At 40.5% G+C, this 23,270-nt stretch overlaps 2 protein-coding genes across 3 annotated transcripts in view; both read left to right on the forward strand.

Moving 5' to 3' along the window:
* The window catches only part of IPO11 (importin 11), a 483,265-nt gene that overhangs the window by 26,947 nt on the left and 433,048 nt on the right, over positions 1–23,270 (forward strand). The window lies entirely within an intron of this gene.
* The window catches only part of ZSWIM6 (zinc finger SWIM-type containing 6), a 111,670-nt gene that overhangs the window by 19,139 nt on the left and 69,261 nt on the right, over positions 1–23,270 (forward strand). Inside the window, exon 1 of one of the 2 annotated variants that reach the window (XM_048930633.1) lies at positions 13,996–14,096. The exons of the other annotated variant lie outside the window; for it this stretch is intronic. The gene's annotated coding sequence lies outside the window, so the exon portion shown is untranslated. Of the gene's footprint in view, positions 1–13,995; positions 14,097–23,270 lie in introns of those variants that run through there. 2 annotated transcript variants of the gene reach the window in all.

Consider the following 23,270-nt stretch of genomic DNA (forward strand, 5'->3'; position numbering starts at 1 on the left):
CACTCTTTCCACAACCATAGTACCTTTTATTCCTTGTATGGATTGTTACTTTGATAACTTTAATGGTATTGTACTTATCTCCCCTCCCCACATTTTTAGTTTGTATCTAAATCATTGCCACAAACCCTTGGTCTGCTCTGTGTCTCCTTTAGCTCTTCAGTTGTTTGTTTATGCTTACATTCAACCATGTGACTCAGCAGTGCTGCTGAGGGAGAACTTTCTGAGGAAGAAACGCATGTTCTGCTTTGAAGGATGGACACTGTGAGTGATCTGGGGGAGGGCTGCGCTGGCTGAAGTCACATTGAGCCCTCCAGGCTCAAAGAAGAGGAACTGGAGTGCAGCAGCATGATAACAAGAAGGCAGCCCCATTTTACTCTGAGAGGTAAATGACATATAGAAGGTAAACTCCACAAATGGAGCAATGCAGTGTTGCAAAATTCAACTTGTTCATTTGCTAGGAGTGAATTGTTTCGATGTGCAGAACAATATAAAAAACCACTTTGTGCAGCCTTTGCAACAGTTTATAAAATATCATTAATCTACTAGTCTTAAACCAACAATAATAACATTCTTCTTTAACAAACACTTGTAATATGATGTGCTACCTCTTTTAAAATGTTTGCTATTGAATGCTTTTGTAGGTATCTTGGAGTAAAGAATTATGAACTTAGCTGAATTACACGATCTCAAACAAAATAACATTTGTCTTCAACATTTCATTGGGAACTGAAGTGATATCAAATATTGGAAAAAAAAATTAAATTCACCAATTAGAAAAAGATTGTTATAGCAGCTCTCAGTCTGTTTACCTTATTCAGTCCTGTGCTGATCGTACAGTCTTACAGAATAATGCAATTCTGCCTCTTGTGCGTCAGTAGGCATTGAGCTTAGTTACAGCAGATTTCAGAGCACAGGCTGCTTTTACAGAGGATAAGATGCACTGTGTTCACTGAACAATAGAGAATAATTTAAAATTGGTTACAGCCACCTTTTTTCTTTCCTAAGCTTCTTATGCTGTTTTTAATTTACTCTGCTTTGCAGTTACTTAACTGTACTGTATATAAATAAAGATCTTCACATTTTATAATTCCTTTATTAAAGGGCATAGTACATATTTGAAAATTGTTGAGTTAGAACAGTTCACTGACTTATTGTATGCAGGGCTATCAAAACACAGCATGCTCAACAATAATCTGTGAATTATGCCATTCAGAATGTTCTTCTGCATTAGCGATGAAAGTGAGCTGACTGTCAGAAAGATCATGGGTGGTAGTTGTTCTGTACATCCCTCCAAATCCAAATGACCTATCTCTATTGTAAAATCGATCTTTATTTTATTTTTAAAATCCTGCTTGTGGCAAGTTTTGTCAGCTGTTGAAGTCGTGTTGTAGTCTATGGAGAGCAGTGTTACTTCGGCTCACAGTCATTCTGGGATCTCTTTGGTTGGATACTGTTATGAACATACTACTTTCCACTCATCTGGTTCTCTCAGTTTTTGTTTTGTAGTGTGTTCTTCACCTGTTGCAAATGAAGTCCTTTGTCTGTGACTCATCTTGTTAGCTTTATCCTGTCTCATGTCATTGGGAAGTTTTGGGTACATTGGTTTGTGATAACAAAATACAATAAGAAAACATTCTGATCTGTTTTGGATTGTATTTTTTCAAGTTTTATTATATAACATCTAGAACCATTTTTAAAGGTCACCTGCAATTCTTGAGACACAGTTCATCCTATGAAGAGCCATATGCATTAAGACTGACTAACTGTAGCAGTTTGCTTTTTTTTTTTTTTTTGTGGTTTTAGAACCTGGTTGCCCCCATGAAAAGATGAGTGTGGGTTATACTAAGACATATCTGTAGGGTGTATCGCTGGGCAATGCTAGTGCAAACATAGCTTTTGTTACATCTGTAGTTGAACATAGACTCACCGTGGACTCAGTAACATAGGTGATGTTGCTGGGCCTTAGCCTGCGTTTAAATCAGTTACATGTGCTTTGAGGCTTATATTGCTAATGTGGAACCTACTGAAAGCGAACGACTGATTGCAGAGCTTAAATCTAGTTTTCACCAGAAACCCTTGGAGTTGGATTTATAGAGTACTTGATACCTAAATCTGCAGACAAGCGAATAGCACAACAGTAGTTATGTGGCTAATCACTTAAGGCATGTTTGTTGGCACTAAAATGTCTTTTAAAAAACAGTCCTTGCTGTTTTCTTCCAAAAAATAACTGCTCCATAAGAATGGGCTTTAAAAGGAGATTTTTAAACAAAAACAACTCTGCAGGTTTTGGGCTTTTTGAGTCTTTCAGCAGGCGTTCACTGCTCTTGATGGTATGTTTTCTGGCAGCTGAATTTAAGCTATAGGATTTTTGATCTGTTATCAATACAGTTTAGGCCTGTTCTGTTGTTACTATCTGAAGTAGTGTCTAGATGAGAGTTGTCACTACTTAGTCTGGTTTTTTTTTTTGGCAGAGTTGATCTTGTTCTGTTTCTGGGACTCTGATCTCTTGGTCAAGACTGAAGAATATTGACAGGCACACTTACAAACAGCTACAGCAATATGAGTGCACTACTTAGGTATCTACTATTCTATCATACTCCCTCCTGAGATTTGAGCAGGAAGATGCATGAAGTGCAAGCCACATTCTTAATCCTGGATGTGGATACCATGGTGATAGCTGCAAGGAATGATCATATGTTGAAGGTTAGAAAAAAATATTCTGCTTTATTCAGAAATGCAAGACCCATTCACTTCTTTAAACTATAGTTCTTGGTGGGTTATGACTTTTTTTTTTTTTTTAAATAATTGCTTTTCTCAGTATGGAAGTTCAGGGTAGTGAATGATAATTCTCTCTCAGAGTAGAATGTGAATTGTTTGCTTCTGAGTGTTCCTCCAACCTTCTCAATGAACGACCACCTGTGTTTGTGAGATTTAAGTTTCTTTTGTTTTATTGGTATTTTTGTGGTGAAAGGAATGAGTTTTAAATTTTGAAGCTTCTAATTACTCTTCAACTTAACTATGAAAGAACAATGTAACATCTTTTAGTTTTAAAGTTTCAGACGCGACCTTTAACCCCAAACAGCAATGTAATAAAATCACTTGCTTAGATTAAAAAACAATAAAGATTCCTCATTTACCCTGTCTGTGTAATTGGAACAATTCCATTCATCTTGGAGAGGAAGAGTGGTAAAGCTTGAATTTACAGCACAGGCACCAGTACCAATGCCTAAGTAGGTGGGGTTGAAATTGGTACTGCTTTTATTTGGGAGGAGTTACAGAATGACTTCATTGATGGTGTATTTTCTTCCCTATTACTCTAGTAACCCGTCTGTCTGTTGTGATTGCTTCTGCAGTTTGCTTTGATTTCTGTTTAACAGAAGTTGATTGCAGGTGACCCACTTGCTGCTTTCTTTCTCACAAAGTTGGGGTTTTTGTTTGCAGCTCAACTTGCAAGATAACTGTCAGATGGAATAGTGAACAACTGACCCTGGCACCTCTCTGCTCTCCCTTTCATGCTGTTTGAGATTTGAAGAATTTTTTTTTTCAAGGTAGATACTGCAGGAATTTTTTGTTTGTTTTTTAAAAAAAGGCAAAGATTACCATATTTTTAAAGGAGTATGTTTCCTAATTTTGTCATTTCAATAAACAACTTTATATTCTTGACTTCTGGATTACAGTTGACAAATACGGGCCAATTGTGTTTTACATAGAAGACTGGTATATGGATGGAAGACAAGGTAATAATATAATAAATACAGGCAAAGATGCCACCTTGCATTCAAAGTTCTAGTATGTTTTTTGTTGTTGTTGTTTGTAAATATACTTCATCTTCTGTAGTAACAAAAATGTAGTATCATAGGACCAATCTTTTCTCTTGTGACTTACACTGTAATCAAATCAGCAGTGGTGTGCAAATACTTGTTGTTGTAATAAGTTCTAGTGATACCCATCAAATTTATTTTTATCACTTTTTGAAAAAAGCAAATAGAAATTTACATATAATGGGAACATGAGTGTATTGGAAGGAAATGGATAACACATCTTATGTACAGTTGAGTTTATCATTTGGTGCTGTCATTGTGCTGCAGGAGGTCCCAAGCTGCAGGTCTACATTTCCCTGTTCCTATTCACTGTGTAAACACACAAGGTGGCAATTTTTGCCCTCTGAAATTTATAGTGAAATGGGAAAAATATGTATTTAAAAACTGAATAGTGGGACTTTGCTGCTTGTATGAAATTGCATGGACAGCTAGCTTTCCTGATTGCTGTTAGGCTCCTGAGAGAGCATAACAGGAGAAGAAAGCTTGAAGCACAGTGATGATAAAGCTTTATAAATGTTTGCAGGTTTTCTTCCAAGTAGAACAAGAAGGAAGTAAGAAAATGTTCTTTATACAAATGAGCAATGTGTTTTTGACTCAAGTCCTCAACCCACGCCTCAGAACCTGAATAGATAAATGTTTCCTTTGCAAACGGTCATGTTCTAAAATGTCCATACTTAGGGCAGTTCAGGCATAATTCCCTGACAGCTCCTGTGCCCTCTGTTTCTCTCTTTTCCTTGAAGTTCTGCATTTCTTTAAACTCCTGATGGAAAACCTCAAGCATTTCCAGCAATTACTTCTGGATGTGCAAGGATGAAGTCATAGCCACAACCTAATAGTCAAATATTCACTTGCTGTTATGTTAATGTGGGTGGACCTATGTTGCCTTGGAACCTCTTAAGTTGTAATCTTCCTGTACGTTCTTCTGGACATCTTAACAACAGATGGAGATACATGTGCTGGAGAACCATAGAGTCACCAAGGTTGAAAAGAACCTCCAGGATCATCTAGTCTAACTGCCCAGCTGTCATCAGTATCTTCCATTAAACCACATCCCTCAGTACCACATCGAAATGTTTCTTGAACACCTCCAGGGTTTGTGACTCCACCACCCTCCTGGGCAACCTGTTCCAGCTCCTGACCATTGTTGAAGAAATTCTCCCTAATATCCAACCTGAACCTCCCCTGGTGCAACTTGAGAAGTTCATGACTGAGATTAAATGGCTGTTTCTACATGTTTTGATTAGAATGCAATGCAGAAATACTACTATTGCTTTTGAGAGGATATGTTTAGGAAAAAAAAAATGTGAAAAAGACAATGTTGATCTTGAATGTATTACCTTCCATTACCATGAAGTCTTCTCTAAGTTCACATGTTGTGTAATGGGTGACTAGGCAAAAAAAAATTTATGTTTAGGATTGTGCCACACACAGGAAAGTATCAAAAAGTACAGCCAGAAGATTCATTACTGAGTGAGCTACCTATGTGCTCATTCATTCACATTCTCTCCATGCCGTGAATATACTTAGCTAAGTATTGGTTTCACCAGTCTCATCCACTCAAATTCTGCATTTCATCTTGCCTAAAACTAACTTTAATCCAGTCGCTGAAGGCAATAAGAAAAGCTTGCTTGGGCTCGAGTTAGCTAGTGTGAATAATATTCTTCAAAACAAGAATTAATTACAGAGAATTCTGTGTTTTAGAAGTCCACAGTGAGGTGACATATTAATGGAATTTAGGAACTAAAGAGCATGTTAATGGGCTTGAATTTAAGTACCTAACCAGTGGAGGAAAATAGATCATCCTAGTCCAAAAAGCAAAGTTGTTTGAATGTAAGGAACTTGGTCTGGTAGAGCTGTTGGTAGAAACATCTGGGTAAAGTTGGTGGGTTTTCTTTTTTTTTTCTCCTTGACAGGGGAATAAGCAGCTAATAAGCTTGGCCCTTCCTGTTCATATCGTCTACCTCCAGTGCTCCAGTGTTCATTGTCATGGTCACTGGAAAGCAGTGACTGAGAGGACATCAGTGTGTTCAGGACTTTCTTTTGACCTGACGAGGTTTTGCTGAACCACCTGTTTTCTGATCTTGTCCTCTGTGACAAGTCTGTCCTGCTGTGACATACCTCTGAGCTTCTGTGGCTTCTTTGTTCTTCTCTTACATAATTTTCTGATCTTGTCTGACCCTAGTTTACCCTCTGACCTATGTCCTTCTTTGATTTACTTTGATCTTCTGATCTCTTGTCATCTCTGACCATCTCTTTTGCCTTCTTTTTTTTTTTTTTCTTCCCTGTTCTCCTCTGTCCTGCTGCCTTTTTCTTTGATCTTCACTTCTCTGACCTTATTTTTTTTCCCCGTGTTGTGTCCCTGTCCCCTCTTCTATAACCTTCTCCAATGTACTCTTAGCTCATATTGCTGTACCAGACCTCTCTGACCCACTCTGGCCTTTTCATGGACCTCCTCTCCCCTGTCCTTCATTGGTCTTCTCCTCTTTTCTGTTCTGTTCTCTGGCTTTCTTTTTCTGCCATGCTGTCTAGCATTTTCTCTCATCTCTTCTCTGATGTTCACTTTTTTAGGCCTCTTCTATTCTCTAATCTCTTCAGAACACAGCTAACAGAAGCAGCCTACAGATGCATCAGTTAGTACAGCAGTTTCTGGTTTGGCTTTGGAAGCTTCAGGATGTTTTGGGAACACTGAAGGAATGTATGGCAACCCTCTGAGAAACTTGGGTTCACTCTCTGCTTTTACGCAAGTATAAAGAAAGCAGAGACACAGTGGTGTGGGCTTGAGGAAGTTCTAGCAGCTTACAGTGAATGTAATAGCTGCCCTTGACATAGAGTGCCTGGAGCCTTTGCTATAGCAGCCCTCTGACTAGGAAGGATTCATCTGCTGCTTGGCAGTGGCCTGTGTGAGAGCTGGTTCCAAAGCACAACCGTTCTCTCTGTATCTTGTTTTTCCTCTGCCCATTTTACATGACAGAAGGGAAAGTGACTCTAAAAAAATTATTGTGGCAGGAGAAGGTAACGTACCTACCTTAAAGTATTATTTTCTAACTTGGAAGCAGATATTGCTGCTGCCAAACTTGTGGCAGCAGTTATTTATTCATTTGTAAACCATTCTTATCTTCACCTGCTACAATAACTTGCAAGGTCATCCCTTCCTTCAGCATTCAGTGCTTCCTTGGAGCGTGGGACAGTGAATTCTTGGTGCGAGTTCTGGTGTAGTTTATAATTCATGTTGTTGCATGGTGATTAAACATGGTAACAGGATTTCAGGTAAAGCTGGAGATTGCCACCACCAGTTACTTGACTAGTTAATACTTGAAGGGCTGTTCATTGAAAAGATAACTATAAGTGGTTGTCTTTTGTGAACAGCAATAAAATAAAAAGATTTGCAGTACTGAATTTTCATGACTTGATCCTTGATAAATAACGTGGTTTAGGAACAATGGGACATACTTTCTGTAAGTGTTTGTACCTCAGCATTACTAAGTTATTTTGTATTAGTACTTTAGGAGCCCTTTCTTTTGACCGTTATGTGGAATCAGGTTAATCTTGGGGAGACCACTTTCTTTCCTTAAGGTCTTTGTAGAAGCCTAATTACAGTGGATTTTATACATCTCAGTTTGGCAAGGCCTCTTTCTATAATTTTGGTTGTTGTGAAGTTTCCAGGAGACTAGTGAAAGGTTCAGTGGCTGCTGGTCTGCTTTGATCTTCACCCTTACCTTCTCAGAGGGGCTACCCACATTCACAAAGTTCTGAATTGAACTGTATGGAACCTCAGTACTGGTTTTCAACTGTGTTGTGTTTGGGACAGTCCTCTATTTTATCCATCCTATTTATCTAATTTTATATCCTACATTAATATGCTGCCAAAATCTTTCAGTGCATTGAGGTACAAATGAAACTCCCTACCCAGTGTTTAGGATGTAGAATTAGAGCCTGGAGGCTTTGTTATAAACCGCTAACATTACTGCTGTAGACAGTTGTTGCTATGATTTTTAAGCATCCTTCAAGTTCCATGTTTTACTAATGTCTTAGCCTCTTTTTTTCCTGTAAGTGTAGCTTTACTTGGATGACAAATATGAAATTACCCTTTTTTGATATTTCTGTGATAGCATTGACCCTCATTCCTTTAAATTTTAACTGGCTTTTTTCTTTTTGAGAAAGTCAGGAATTTTCCTTTTTTTTTTTTTTTTTTTTTTTCCCCCAGGTCCATTAAAATGTGAGTAACAGAGGTGATTCCTGAGTGTCTGTTTTGAACAGACATAAGTTCATAAGCTAGTGGCTTATGAACTATATTTATTTTTAAGCATCATAAGTTTTTTCTTGCATTATATACAATTCTAACAATTGTACTGCTGAACCATGCTAATATATTGCCATGCATTTTTATTTCTCATTCGAATTCTTGTGGTGGCACTCCTTTAGATGCTAAACTTGCAGTTGTAATTAGCTGATGATGCTTACTTGCAGGAGATTGCATTTTATTATGAATGGTATATTGTAGGCAGAAAATATAGCAAAGACTGTAACTTGAACCAGAATAGCTCTCTGTAAAGGTTGGAAGATACCATAGTAAACTCTAGCCTGATTTATAAATAGGCTTCCTGCCTCTTCTTGTAGGGGCTTGACATTTCAAGAGAACAGGTTTAATCTATGCTGAAGGCTTGCAAAACTGTTGTGACAGAGAAACAAGCCACGTATGCACTGAACCAAGTCATAATGAAACACAGGTTGGAACATAATGTCTTTTACTTGAAATTGCATTGGGTACAGTTATGTTTTCAGAGTGCTTGAGAAAGTTTCAGTCTGCTTCATGAGTGTTGTGGCTTATTAGCTGTAGTAGTGCTGAAGGAAAAAATGTTAAGAAACTGTTGTTTTCATGTCAGATCAGTAACATAAATAACATGTGGGTTCAGGGCTTCTTTCCGTTTCACAGCTCTCTGTAATTACATTCGGGGAGAGAACCAGTGTTACTGCTATATACGTTTTAAACTGCTAAGAACCTATTAAAGTAGCTCTGAAGATTGGGCTAAAGTTTTGCAAGTATTCTGCCATTGGCTGTGACCAGTGGGAGAACTGGTCCATATGTATGTAGGACTTAGGCTGTGATTTTGTGTACATTTCTTGCAGTGTCAGTATGCATGGAACTTGCCCTCAGCGGCTTCTTTGTTGATTCTTCTCCTTTTGTTGTGCCAGCAGAAGTGAGGTATTTGTTTTGGATGTGGCTGGGTGTGGTGTTATGGATCAGAGAACTTATCCATTGAAAGATGGTTTATTGTTTTTCCCTAGTTGGTAAATTCTTTGCTTCAGTTCTGTTTGTAGGATCAGAGAAGAGTTGTGGGAAAACTGTGGTAGCAAGCTCAAGCACCAGTGGTTCCTGCACATTGCCTGGTGCTGGCAGTGGCACGCAAAGCCATGCCTGTGGGTGTGTTAGCCTGAGGTGCTGTGGATTTCCCAATGCTAATCGTAAGCCATTAATGGAATGCTTTATTACCTTCCTTCTTCTAATCTGTGCTTATGCTAAGGCTGTAAATCTCTCTTTGGGGAGGAGGAAGGAGCATCCCCTTTCTATCTGGCACACCTAATTTGTCCTATCCAGGTCTTAAATTACATTAGGTTAAAGTTTTTCCCAAAGAAAACAAAACAGAAGGAGGGAGCAATTAGAGTTGCCTGCCACCCAGAACTTAGGTGGAGGAAGGAAAGTACCTGACAACAAAGCAATCCCATTTACCTCAAAGGTTCTGTCTGGGGTTTAGTTTATCTGATGTAGTAGTGTGTATTAAAAAACAAACAAACAATGCATATATAACAGCCTCAGTGAATGAGTTTCTTTCTACTTCTGTCTCTGCTGGTTGAAAGAAAAGAATAAAAAAAGAAAAAAAAGAAAAAAAAAAAAAAAAAAAAAAAGGAACATATGCTGCTCTGCTTCCTGGAATATACCCAAGTTGACTGAGGAAATGGAAGAAGGGTTGTTCCTTTTGCAGCATCCTTAGGTCATTGTAGAATCCCTGAAGTAGCCTGGCCTTCAATCCTTCATCTTCAGCCCTCATAAAGCAGGCAGTCCACCACAGCTTAACAAAGTAACAGCTCTGTGAAAACATCCAGTATCGGGGCATTTCCACTGTACTACAAACTGTGTCAGGAAATAACGTCGCTTTCAAACTTATTTTATTTCTTTATAGGCCTCCTATGAGTGAAATATGGTTTGCAGAAATGAGAAGAGCTAGCGTTTCTGAAAGTGCAGAGCTCACAGGAGAAATCCGTGTCTTAGTCTGTAAAAATGAAGTGTAGGAGTTCCGTTGGTTCTTAAATAGAACTTGTGAAGAGTTGCCAAATTTAAAGAGGGTGTAGTTTAGTGCTGATGGTTTGTCTTTAAGAATAATTGCGAAACTAGTAGTTTATTTATAACTGCAATCAAAATAAAAATCCATATTGGTTATAAAAGCCACATTGTTTTTTTCTCTTGAAATGGTAATTCTGCATCGTTATGCTGAGTTGTCCTTTCGTTTCCCTTCACTTCCTTGTTTAAGGGTTGGAGAAGTTTTCTTTCTCTGGATTTCCTGTTTCTTAATGTTCATGTCACAAAGAAAAAGCTATTTGTAAAAACAATTATTCATCTAAAGAAGTCCGAATGATTAGTTTATTAAGTTTTTGTTGGTTTGGTGGAGATGTTGTCCTTTGACTGAAAGATTGCTCTGTAACTTGTGTACGCTGCCAGTACAGTACTTCCCTATCGCCTCTGCGCTAATCCACCTGCTGTCTGTTCACAGTGTTTGTTTTATTTTGTTTGTACTAGATGCTGTACAAACTCATGTTACCAGTTAGTGCTAGCTCTGGAAAATTTATTCTTGAATAGTGAAGAAAATGGGTGTAGTAAAAAAAGAAAGAGGAAGAGGCACTGAGAACAAAGATGTGAATGTGTGGTTTCATGGCTAAATAGGTACGTAATTGTACAGCATTGCATAATTGTCAACTTAAATCTCTAGAAATTGATTAATTACTTCTGAAACCAAAAGGCTTAAAAATCATACAAAGGCTGCTCTGAAAGTAATGCCTCATGTTACTGTGTCAGTCCATGATGTCAGAGGCAGATGCTGGTGGTATGGCAGTAGAAATTGAACCTTCCCACCAGTATCCAATTCTGTGTTGTTACCACGTGACAGATGGCAGCAGAGAGGCAGTCTGACAGAATGGTGTCTGACATGGCAATGTGGATAAAGCAAAGATGTGTCAGTGGCACATCAACCCTTGCTGAACATTGATGGAGTCCATGCAGTGGGTATGAGCACAGTGAGGAAGTGGGTGCTGTGTTTCAGCAGTGGTGACCATGACACAGGGTCACCTCTGCTGGTGCAGGTTGCTACAAGTGCAGTATGCAGGCTCTTGTAGATTGCTAGTGAACATGCACAGCGATTGGTGGTGACTGTTTTGAAAAATGGTGTTTTATAGTTGAGAATTTGCTCTATCAAGCACTGTTACTGTGCTCTTTGTATCTGTAGGAGTTTCCATGGAGATAAATAGGAGGCATTAATTTTGGAGCAGCCTTCATAAGACCCTAGGAAATAATTTTGAAACTCCATGTTTATTTCTCTTTTGTAATGCTCCAGAGGGTTGTAATTTTCAACTTTTCCTCTGCAGCTAAGAAGAGATATTTTAAAGCAGTCCAAAGATGTTTAAAATGTTTCTGATCTAAATTAGACAAACTGGAAACACTTAAGAATGAGATCGTTTTAGGGAGACTTTTGAAGGACTTTATTTTGAGCACTGTTCAGATAATTGTAAGGGTATGGTAAAAACCACTGAAGTGACATTGCTTTCACTGAGGGAGCTGTCTGAAATAAACCTGAGGAAGCATTATAAATGAGGCTAAAACTAAATTATCTGGTTGCTTCAGATGTAGAAAGTAATTGTTAATTGGAATCTTATAGCAGTCTGTAGTGTCTAACAAGATGTACTAAAAGTTCCTCAGCTTCTCTTGTGTTGGCTAAGGTGACTTGGGGACATCACTGGGATAGCAGAGAACAAGGTGTCCTACAGGGAACTATTCTTAATAGTTCTTGCACATACCTCACACATGATCCCTAAAGGAGGAGAGTCAAAGCTCAGCTGAAATCCCCTTAATGCTGCTGTCAGTTACACAGCAGAACACTGTAGTCTGTTTTTGGAACTGACATTGTTAGACATATTTTGGGAAGACTAATGGTTATAAATCTGTGAATTGCACATGGTAATGATAGATCAGATAAAGGAATAGATCCTTTCCAACCCAGTTATGTATTACATGCAAAGGAAATAGTTTGCATGCTTAAAGCAGAGACTGAATTTGTAAATGTCAAGAAAACTAAAAGTTATCGTCCCCACAGCAACTGTTAAGTCACCCCATCATGTACTCTTTGTGTGTGTGTTGCTGTGTGCGCTGATACAGTCTTGGCTTAAAATATCTATGTTGTGGCAGTTGTAGTAGCAAGGGGGAACTTTTATTCAAATAAGTGCCTTGGTTCTTTGAAGATATTGATCTGATTCATTCCATGCTCTTAAATCGTAGTGTCAGTTACGCATCTGGATAAGATGCTTTTATTTGTAGCAGTTAACTATTCAATTTCTGTGTGGTGGCAAGCTGGCCAATCTGTGAAGATTTATAAAACTTAACATGAAGGGAGTAGTGCAAAGATGAGGTATTTGTTAGTACCTGTATGTTACATACATGATGTGAAGGGAATGAGAATCCTGTCTTTCCTTGTACTACCTGCGCATACAGCTTGGGAGCACGGGTTGGTGCTATGGTGTCTCTTTCGAGCTTGAATAAATTACAGATTCAGAGTCCACAGCTTTTATTGGGCTTGAGCAGCGTCAGTTCTGAGGAATGCTGATTGAGGTTTTTTTTTTGTTTTTTTTTTTTTTAGTGGGGAAGCTACAATTTTCTGGTTGAAACATAGATACCCGTTGTAGGAAACAGCCTGTGATTTTAAACATAGGTGTATAAAGCTGTGATCTAGCAATGTAGTTGCTCTTCTTTGGGAAGTACGGAGATTTGTTCCTTTGGAGTTAGAAGTAAGAGGTGGTGGTAGTGGTGGAAGACAGGTGATTAAGAACTGTTCTGACAAAATCTTTACAAAATACCTGAAGTTTATTTGCTAGTTGATCTTTAATTTTGCTATGACACTTTGAGCTCAGGCTATTTGTTTTCAGCTTATACTGTCTGCAGCCTTATGGTAGTGGTGTGATGCTAGCAGCTGAAGTTATTAAATCTTACGCAAGTGTTTCCTAGGGTGCTCGCTCACCTGTCTGCTTTGACATCAGTCTCCCTCACTGGGTGTGAGGCAGTGTGTATTGGATGCGTGTTCACCTACAGGGCAAATCCTGGCACATGCCAGCAACGTATTTCTGTGTGTGTGTGCTCTGAGAAGTAGAGCTAAATCTGATGGGTTAGAAGATTACAGAATGTTACAAAATAGAAGATTGCGAGCGTGTCTTATCGAGGAGAGCGGTGCATGCTGTTGCTGACACTTGCACTTGGCAACGTAGCATTTCCCTTCGCTCTTACACCTCAGTGGACAAGAGTGCCGCGGAGCTTTCCGCCGTGCCGCGGACGACTGCCGGCTCCTGCGGCGCTCGGAGAGCAGCGCCGAGCCGGTGCCGGAGCTCCGCGCTGGGAGCGCCGCGGGCGGCCGCGCCTGCCTCTCGGAGCATCTGAGTAGGAATGCGCTCTTTCGGGAGTGGTGGGGACACAGGCGAAGCACAGGCTCCTCCCGGCGACGGGACCACGCGTGTCCGCGTCGGAACCGGCTGCCGCCAGCTCGTGCCGGGGCAGGCGAAGGGTTAACGTCGGGAGCGGCTCTCCGGCATTATGCAAGCGGCTCGGTGAAAAGGAAGTGCATTGCAAAACGCTGAGCTCAGCTGCCTGGCCGCCGGCCAAGCGCTGCTTTCCTCGCTCCAGCTGAGGGCTTTCTAAGCTTCCTAGCGGCGGCTCTGCCGGCACTGCCGAGGAATGCGGCCTCCCCGCCAGCTGACGTAGCACGGGCGGTTCAGTCCGGGGCCAGCCGGCATGGCGGCGGCAGGGGCGGCCCCTCCGCCCCGGGGCCGCGGAGAACGCTGCCCGCCGCCACGCTGCCGTCGCCGGGGCCGCGCCGGGTGGGCGGCGCTGCGCCCCCAGGTCCGGGCGCGTGGGGTCGGACCGGGCGCGGTGCGTGTGTGCGGCTCCGGGTTGCGAAACGGCACAACGCGCGATCGTAGCCGGAAAGTAGGCGGTTGCTGGACGTGAGGGAGACGCGGTTCGAGGTCAGCCTTACCGGCAGCATAGTGCAGGAAGTCTTACTTGCTGCTGTTCGTTCTGTGTTTTAGGAGAAATGCTGCTCTTAGAGGATTCTGGCCGTCAAGACGCTTGCTAAGCAGGTCTCCCGATAGCTCCTTGAAGCTGCTCCCTTGGCTTTATTTTGCTTGTTTTTCTTCTCTCAGTTTTATTTTTCTGTGCTGACGTTCCTCTCGTAACTGATCTCACTGCTTCCCTAGGAGCTGCAAAGCTTTGGGCTGGTTCCTTACCACAGGGCAGCCGTGTATAAAATAGCACCTTGCTGTAAGCAGGTGGTGCTGGCTGTAGGGCTCCAGATTGAAGGCATCTGGAAGGCATCGTGGAACTGATGATGGAGGAGGGAGATGGAGAATACCTGGGAGAATCCCTCTTCTCACTGCTTTCCCAGTTATCTCCTGTGAGTGCACTGCTGGTGTAGGTGGCAGCCGTAGTTACCTGTTCAAAATTACAAAGAAGACACATGAGAGAACAGTCAGAGGGAAGAGAATGCACGTTGAAACTGTTAGTAAGGAAAACTTGTTAGTGCAGGGCAAGGCTAGTTCATGAGGTTCATTCTCAGGTGATATGGCAGCCAGAAGGGACCAGATGTACTAGTGTGGGAAACACCTCTAAAACTGCTGTTGGAAGCACAGTCATTGGCTGAGGCTTTCTTTAGATCTCATCAGAGGTGGATTTCTGTACTGCTGAGGAGCTTTGTGCCTCTGGGTGAGTCACTGCTGTGCGCTGCTTTCTCCTTTTCCTGTCTTGTCTGCTGGAGATTATTATTACATTTCATGACTGCTACTGGACAGCACATACCAGAGTGGTGCCTCAGCTTCTGTCTGGGGCATCCGAGCATCAGTAATACAATAGCATGACTGCAACGAAGCCTCTGGGTTGCCAGTATGAATCAGACTAGTTTTACACCTCATTCCATTGAGCACAATCTGGGATTTCCTCTTGAGCTGTAGAGTGACTAAGTCTGGCTTAATATGGCACAGGCCATATGAAATAGGACTTCAGAGCTTTTAAAATTGCTGTGTATTGAAGAGGAATTAGGTATATTGGGTTAGAAGTTCTGCATTTCTACATAGAATAGGCACAGCATGAAGCTAAACATATTAATACTTCTGAAGTTTGCTGACAGAGGTTTAATTTGATATACGGAGATGGGTTAAATTAAATTAATTACGTGTGGATTCCTTCTACCTTAATTCAGGTTCAGTCTTTTGTAGTTGTTTTTCGTTGTTGTTATGGTAAATACTTGTACTGCTGTGTCAATTCTCTTTTCTGGACCCTGTTTTCAAGGTGCAGTGCTCCCTGCTGCCCTGCCAGCAGTCCCTCATCATGATGACTCAGTGAAACAAACTTAGATGCAGTTCTATGAGAGGATCTTCTCTTGTAAGCCAAATGGAAACGCCCCCAGTAGCATACTTAGTATGAACTCCAGTGCTGTGCAGCCTTTAGCGAACAAGAACAGAAAAATGGAGCAGTGCTGCAGTGCCAGTACCCAGTGTTATATTTTCCCTTTGTGCCTTACTAGCCAATGGTCCTGTGTCGTAGACATCTGTGCAGCATGACCAGCTTGGGATGATAACAATGTAAGTATTCAGGAATGAAACACTAAAACTTTTCCACAACACTAAAGCAATATAGGAGCAGCCCCTTTGTGCATTATTGGTGTGTTCCTCTATGAAGAGGCAGAGTGGCAGTCAGATGGAGCAAGGCTCTGATGAATGCCATTTGTGTGTTAGCTGCTTCCTGTGGGCAATCCTCTCTTGGCAGGGTATTAGGTAATATGTTGTGTTCCTTCTCTGTGTTGACTCTTTGAGTAAAGGGATTCTGGTGCTAAACTGCATCCTTGTAATCCTTGTCTTGGGTTCTAATAACTAAAGAAGCATCCTTATCTCACTTTTCTAGGGATGTTAACTGAAAGGACAGTTTTGTGTGTGTCTGCAGGAAAAATGACTTCATCAAGGTTGCTGCTAGATATCACTTTCTTCCCCTCCTTTCCTCCTTTTCCGCACCAGGTTTGTCTCTGGGGACTCGCCATCTGGTGAACTACAGCCAGGGAGCAGAGAGCAGAGCTCTCACGGCTGGTGAATAAATTAGGAGTAATAAATTAGGCAGCTACTTCTTTAGGTAAGAAAACAACACTTAACAGAACTATTTTCCTGAGTATTATGAATAGATAAAAATCACTTTTAAGTACAATAGAAAACATTTCCAGTGACTGTAGAATTTTTTTTTTTTTTTAGCAGAAGAGCATGGAAGTTTGCTGTGTGCTCTGTCTGTTCTTTTCAGTGCACAGTGGCAGATAAATAGTTCTGCTTTGCTGCACTTTCTCAGTTTTCTTGCAGTGAGGGTAGAGAGATTCCTCTATTTAAAAAAAAAAAAAAAAAAAAAGCAAAAGAGTTGTTTTTCTGGGTTTGTTTTTTTTCTTTCTCTGCCTCTTGGTTTGCTGAATCAGGAGGGTAAAAATGCTCTAGTTCATCACCTGACTTGATGGGTTTTGGATGCAGTGAGGGTGACAAACAAAGCGTTCCTGTCCCATCCCATTTTCAGCATGTAACTTCCGCTCCTGTCTTCTCCCGCAGACGATGGGCAGCTTTCGTTCTCCTCTGTCTGCCCAGCATCCCATGTTTCCCCCACCAGGATGTGAGGCACCACAGCTCTGTAGCCGGTCCCAGTGCCAGGAGGTCCTGTGGGCGGTGCGAGGCTGGCAGGCAGGAAGCATGCTGGTGTGCTGCCTCTGGGAGCCCCGCTCCTGGTGCAGCCACAGAGGCTGAATGCGGGTGGCTGCTCGGCTGTCATTAGCTATTTTGTTTTTCTCCTCGTGCTTCTAATAACAGTGAAATAATGGTATTCGCAGAGGACTGTAGTTAAATGAGTGGAGCAATCCTCAAACTTGTGTTAAATGCCTTTTCAGTTGCTGCAGAAAGTGTTTGTTTGCTAACTTTGAACTCTCGTAGCTTTTTGACTGTTGCTGTCTTCCATTATCTTACCTTATTCTTCTAAATGTAGACTGCATTTCACCAATTTAGAATGTAAATGTCTCCACATCCTGAAAGTGAGACACGAGTTGGCATGGCATGGATGTACCTTCCTATGCTGGTATGGGGCTGAAAGCTAGAAAATGCAGAATTCTGCTCAGTTGGAATTTGCTTAAAGAGATTTTTTATCATCCTTCTTGTCGTCTGCTTCGAATGGCTGCAGTACATGCGATTTTGTTCTGTGAAACATGCTGTACCCTGGTACTACGCTTGAGATGTGTTACAGAGCTCTTTTGTGCTGACAAATCCTCATATCACACTCTGGTACTTATGTCACAGAGATACTGCAGTAGTGCATGAAGATACAGTGCCATCTGCATTGCCCAATGCTTTGAGGTCTGTAATATATGTAGGAGGGGCCTATAAGAAAAAATACTTGGTGAAATTTGGGGTTTGTTTCTCTGTAAGGCTCCTTCAGAGTGTTCTCTCTGAGCCAGTGGTAGCTGCATAGATTCCTATAACGTAGGTTCCAATGAGCCTGTTGTGACAGTGCTATCTGAAATTAAAAATAATATAGAAAAAGATTTATGTGTTTAGGTCCACATCGTTGCTCTTTCCTGGTTGGAACAGGATAGCTGTTTTAATAAGTTTACTTCAAATCTGTTACAAAGCTGATAACATAAAAGCACAGGATCTGGATTTTATGCTGAAAGCTGCACACTGAAAACAAAAGGATTCCTTTGTGTTTGGAAGCAGCTTCTGTGAGTAACTGTATTAATACTTTTCCGTGCATTGATATTTCAACAAATAACAATTACAGGAAAGTGATAAAGCAGCATTTTTATGAGAAGATTTATGCGGTTTGCTTTTTTCTCTTGCTTACTGCTCTTTTCCCTGTTTTGGCACAAAACAATAAGATACTGTTCACAGGTGGAAACGTGAAGAAAACCGACTTCCCTTGACTGTGTAAAAATCTGTTGTCTCAATTTTTTTTTTGCTGTCTTCAAAAAATAACAGCTTTTTTTTTTTCCAATTGTTTTTCCAATTGTGTTTACTATGAAGTAGGCCTAGCAGTGTGCAGGCAGTGTTTCCGCTGCTGCAGATTAGTGTTGCAGAGCTCACACTACTGGGCTGATTTTTTGAGTGTTCTGTTGAGTGACATCTGCTTAAGATAGTATGGAGTGTTTGAGTTTTTGTGACTCTTGCCATGGCTGGAATGGGATCCTTAGATATGCAAGGAGATACCTAGGATGTTCTGTGTTCAGCATAGGCACAGCTTTTGGCTGGAATATTTGGGTAATGCTTGAAAGATTTTACCAAGAGTGAGGCTTGTTCTCCATCAATGAAAAAAAAAATAGTCTGCCATTTGAATGGAACTCTTAAAAGCAATCTCCACTGAATTCTGGGTGATGCTTTTTGGCAGGCGGGGACGTTTCCCAGAGGGGTTGCCAACACAAACACTGTGTTTGTACTTTTGTCTCCTTCCACTGCCCCACTTCTGTGAAACAACTTGGTTGGCATCGGTTGTGCCAGCACTGCTGTGCAGGCTGCTGGCGTTGAGCTGCTGCTGCTATTGTGTGGAGCTTTTTTGCTGAAAATTAGAATCCCCGTAACCACCAAGCCCTGCAAGTGGCTGGGAACTCCATCTGTGGGTTGTATTCCTGTCTCCATCTACTGGGAGGGGAAAATAAATGCAATGCAGCTGAACAGATTTCAGAGAGCTTGGGAAAGCAGGTGGCCAGGTATGAGCTTTTGCTGAAAGTGTACCTCCTTGCTTGAGTTTGGCTTCATTTGGTTTTAAAGAAGTATTTGGGACTTTCAGAATGTTTTGTAGGTTTGTTTTTCATTGTAATGCAGTCTTTAGTTTAGGTGTTGCTGGTTGGAAGGATTAGTTAAAAACCACGGGTGTTTCTGGGGGGATGAGGAAAGGAAAGACTCATGTTTAGGGATGTTGGTCCTTAAAGCTTATGGTTATTTGGTTTGAAAGCACATCAGCGTCTTTCTTTTTAAAAACTGAACATTTATAAGTGTTTTTATTTGTGCTATGAGTATACACTTGGTTTGTTAAAACCAGGACTAGCAAAAAGAGCACCGCTGTGTTGAAGATTACAGGTTAGTGCAAAGCATGCCTGGAACTTGTTGCTTTCGGTAAGGATTTCACTCTGAGTATTGACCTTGTCTATGTGGAGGGAAGGGAGAAAGTTGTTTGATACAGTCAAAAGTATTTCTTCAGTAATTTAACAATATTTTTGCTTGACATAGGTTCAACTACCTGCTTAATTTGTGAGGTTTAATTAAGATACAGGCATCTTGTGCTGCCATGGACACAAAATCAATGTCTAGTTTGCCTGAGGAAATGGCTATTTTTCCTTTTGGGGTCTAGCTAAGTCTTTTTTTCTCCTTCCCTTTTTTTCTTTTTAAGGCATTAGTTATTCAGAGAGCAGAAGCAAATAGCCATTTTTAAAATTCATGTCCTCAAATGTTAATTTGATGCTTTGAGGCATAAATGACCTTTCTAACCAGCCCAAACTTGTCAAACAAAGGAACGATAGAAACAAGCTGCTTTGTTCTAATACAACAGGCTGCTTTTCAGGCAGAATTTCAAAACAATTCTGCCTTCCTCTTCTCAACAACATTAAATTAAACTTTGGCCTGTGCTACGTTTGAATTTAGATGTGTATGCATCGTTGGAGAGATGGTGATGGAATCTAGACAACCTGTGCAAATTGAACCATAGACTTCAGCTCCTGAAGCCCAGGGCAAGTGAATAATGCTTTCATCTGCAGCTACTGCAGCTGGTATTTCTTAGCCCTAGAAAAGCAGTTAGGTGTGGATCAGGAACAGAGAGAAAAATTAGGAGGGGATTTCTCGCTGTCAGAAAACTGAAGTGGAGAGGGCAGAGAGGAACAAAACTGTCACTGCTTCTTGAAACCTTTAAGTGTTCGGATTGAAGCGTATACAGCTCTAAAATGTAAAACTAAATATACATGTCTGTAGCTCGTATGAGTTTGAGACTAGAATTATATAGGTTTGTTGTACAAATGGGGAAAAACGCTTTATGTATCAGCGCCAACTCTGACGTCATAAGGTGTAGCAAATAAAACATGCTTAAAAGGCCAGGATAAAGAGATACAAGACATTACAAAAAAATGAGTATGTCTTTCTCCAGGGTGTTGCTTTCATTCTTCTACCCTTTTCCAAAAAGATTGAATTACTCTTGGTGCTTGTATACCATTCTTTACTGCCAGCTATGCTTGAGGAGTCTGAGATTAATCTCTTGAAAGAATGTTTCTAATGTTTCTAAAGGAGGCACTATAGTAGTAAACTTCTTGTTCAGGAGAAGAGTTAAGGAGTGACTTGCCTGGTGTTGCAGTTCGTGTATCTTGTATAATTTTTGTCTTATATTTTGTCTTCTTCAGTGCTTACATTCTCATCCAAAGAAGAGATATTCAACTCCAAAGTTTGTTCCAGCTTTCATAAACTCTCAAATCTCCAGCAGCTGAGCTGTATTGTCAGATCTGAAGATTTGTTCATTAATATTTGGTCACTTGAATCTTTCACATTAGGGCTCATTTTATTTGGGTATGAAATGTGTATGTTATCAAAGTTCTAATGAACATGAATGTGGCTTCTGCAGATATTTTGTTTTATATAATCTTCTCAGTGCTGTTTAATATAAAATGGACAGAAAAAAATACTTACCTTGGTTTATATTTTTGGCCTGAGAGCTCATCTGTGTTCTTTAATGGTTATTTTTCTGGTGCATCAGAATCCATTCATGAAGGTGTTGTATGTTTATAGAATCGTGGGTTTCCACTTATACTGCATGATTTTCTCACAATTGTATGACTTTCTTTTTGACTGGTAATGAATCAAATGCTTGTGTTGGTTTTTTGTTTTGTTTTGTTTTTTTTTGTTTTTAAAGCCTATTTTGTTTTTATTATTCCTTTATTTGGCCAGAAGTCAAAAGTCTTTATGTTCTGTAGAAAGGGAACATGACTCAAATAGCCTGAAACCTTGTATAAAGCACTCAGATCAGTTGAGACTGGAATGTGGCCAAATGTTGTACCTGTGTCTGTTGTGGTGAACAAGAACACCCCACTTCTTACAGTGACTGAGGGGAAGCAAAAATAAAAGCTTGATTTTTTGCTTCCAAAGTCATGGAATACTTTCTAAAAAGCAACATGTGAACAAACTGTAGTGCACACCGTTCTGCTCTCTGGACAAGAACAAAGAGAGCCTTCTTTTCTATGGTGGTGTCTGCGAAATGGTCTGAAGAGCTCTTCTGGACTGTGCAGCACATTGTCAGCCTGGAGCCTTCATGCAGCTACAGGAATCAGCTGTGGCTGCTGTGAGGAGTGCTTAATGTATACACCGAGCTTGTACAAGATTTCTGGTAGAAAACCTGGGCCAACAGCACATAGATCAACACAGTCACAAAAGTACGAACTGTGCTTGTTAATTATTCCATAACTTACTAAGTTTGCAGTTGATTTTGGTAGTTGATCCAAACTGCTGTCAGGCTGTATTTTCTCACACACAGACGTGTGTGCTTTTGCTTTAAATTGTTACGACTATTTCAAATCTAGCTGTGCATATTTTGGGCAGCTGTTGTATTCTTCTGTGCTTGGGTATTTGTGTATTGAAGTGAGTAGGTATCAGGATGGAGCTCTAGACAAAGCTGTAAGCAAAGAACTTAAATAAATAAAAGTACTTTAATTACAAGATCGCTAGCTTTTATCCAGTCAAGAATACTTGCTCTCTGAAGCTGCAGTGTTTTTTAAAGAACAGAATTCATCCATGTGCTGTTTAGGACATCCCCACAGAAATGCTCTGAAAATGCATGTTCACCTGCTTGGCCTTGAGTATGTTTTGTGCTGCCATGACAATCTGGTCACAAAAAGCCTCGGGCTTGTGGTTTCCAGGCCTGATTAATACAATGTGCTGTAATTAGGAATAGGAAAAAGCCCCACAGGCTCTTTTCCAATTTAAATATTCCCACTGCTCCCAAGACTTCCCCAGCTTTCATTGTGCATTGTTTCAGATTAGTCATCATTGAAATACTTATTTTGTTCAGTGTGGCCAGGACACTGGGAAGAGTTGCTAGAATGTATCCGGGCTTTCAGCTGCTGAACAGCATGGAGTTGGTGCCTCCCTGAGAGGGTCCTGTGATTTGGAGTGTACCCCAAGAAGGACCAGATGTAGCACATAACAGCATTTCAGCACTTGGCTTCTGCAGCACCTGTTCTCATCCAGAGGGGAACTGCAGATAACACTCCCTTTGCTTTCCATACATTTTTCAGTCACTTACTGCCTTCCTGAATTTGGTTGGTGAAGAGCATTAGTGTACTGAAACAGGAAAGAATCAAAATACCAAGCTTCATATATTTAATTTTTCTAGATACAGTGGGGGCAGTAGTTTGACTTTACTGTGTTTCCTATTTTTTTTTTTTTAAACTATGAATTGTATCTTAACCAAATGGAGTTAGTTTTTTTTTTGTTTTGTTTTACTACAACTCTGTAGCAATGTGTGCACAACTACTGTTTTGGAAAACAAAGCCTAGCAGGCAGATGGCAGTAATATTTAAAAAGTTGAGTGACATGTTTTGGAAGCATCCAACAAATATGCCGTACCTTGCATAGGTACCTTCAATTTAGTACACAGTGGAAGACTTTAAATGTGTTATCACCATATCAACAATGTCTTGAAAGAACTATTATGAGGACTGTTACATAGAATACAAATGATGCTTACTGAACTTGCAATTGATTCTTTCTGATAGATGATCCCCATGGCTGTCAGATTGTATTTACTTATAAACAGATGTGCTCCTACTCCAAATCAGGAGAACTATTCCAGATCTAGTTATTCATAGTTTAAACAACTGCTAGACACTAGTTCAGTTATTTTTCTGGTCTCATGTAGACTTGGTTTTTCCAGTTTATCTTTTCCTCACCCTCACTCCATGCTCCTACTTTAAAGGTTAAAAATTGATGCATTTGGTTTGCTGTTATACAATTGAAGAGCTGCTACCGATTAAAAAAGGAAAATAACTTTTTTTTCCCCTTGAGGGTTTCAGTGTCCAGCATACTCTGCTGTTCTCTGTATGTTTTCAATCTGTTGAATATAACTGCATTTAAAATATTCAGCTTACTGTTTTCTCCCTGCTT

This window comes from Lagopus muta, chromosome Z, assembly GCF_023343835.1.
Source record: "Lagopus muta isolate bLagMut1 chromosome Z, bLagMut1 primary, whole genome shotgun sequence".
Classification (NCBI taxonomy): domain Eukaryota; kingdom Metazoa; phylum Chordata; class Aves; order Galliformes; family Phasianidae; genus Lagopus; species Lagopus muta.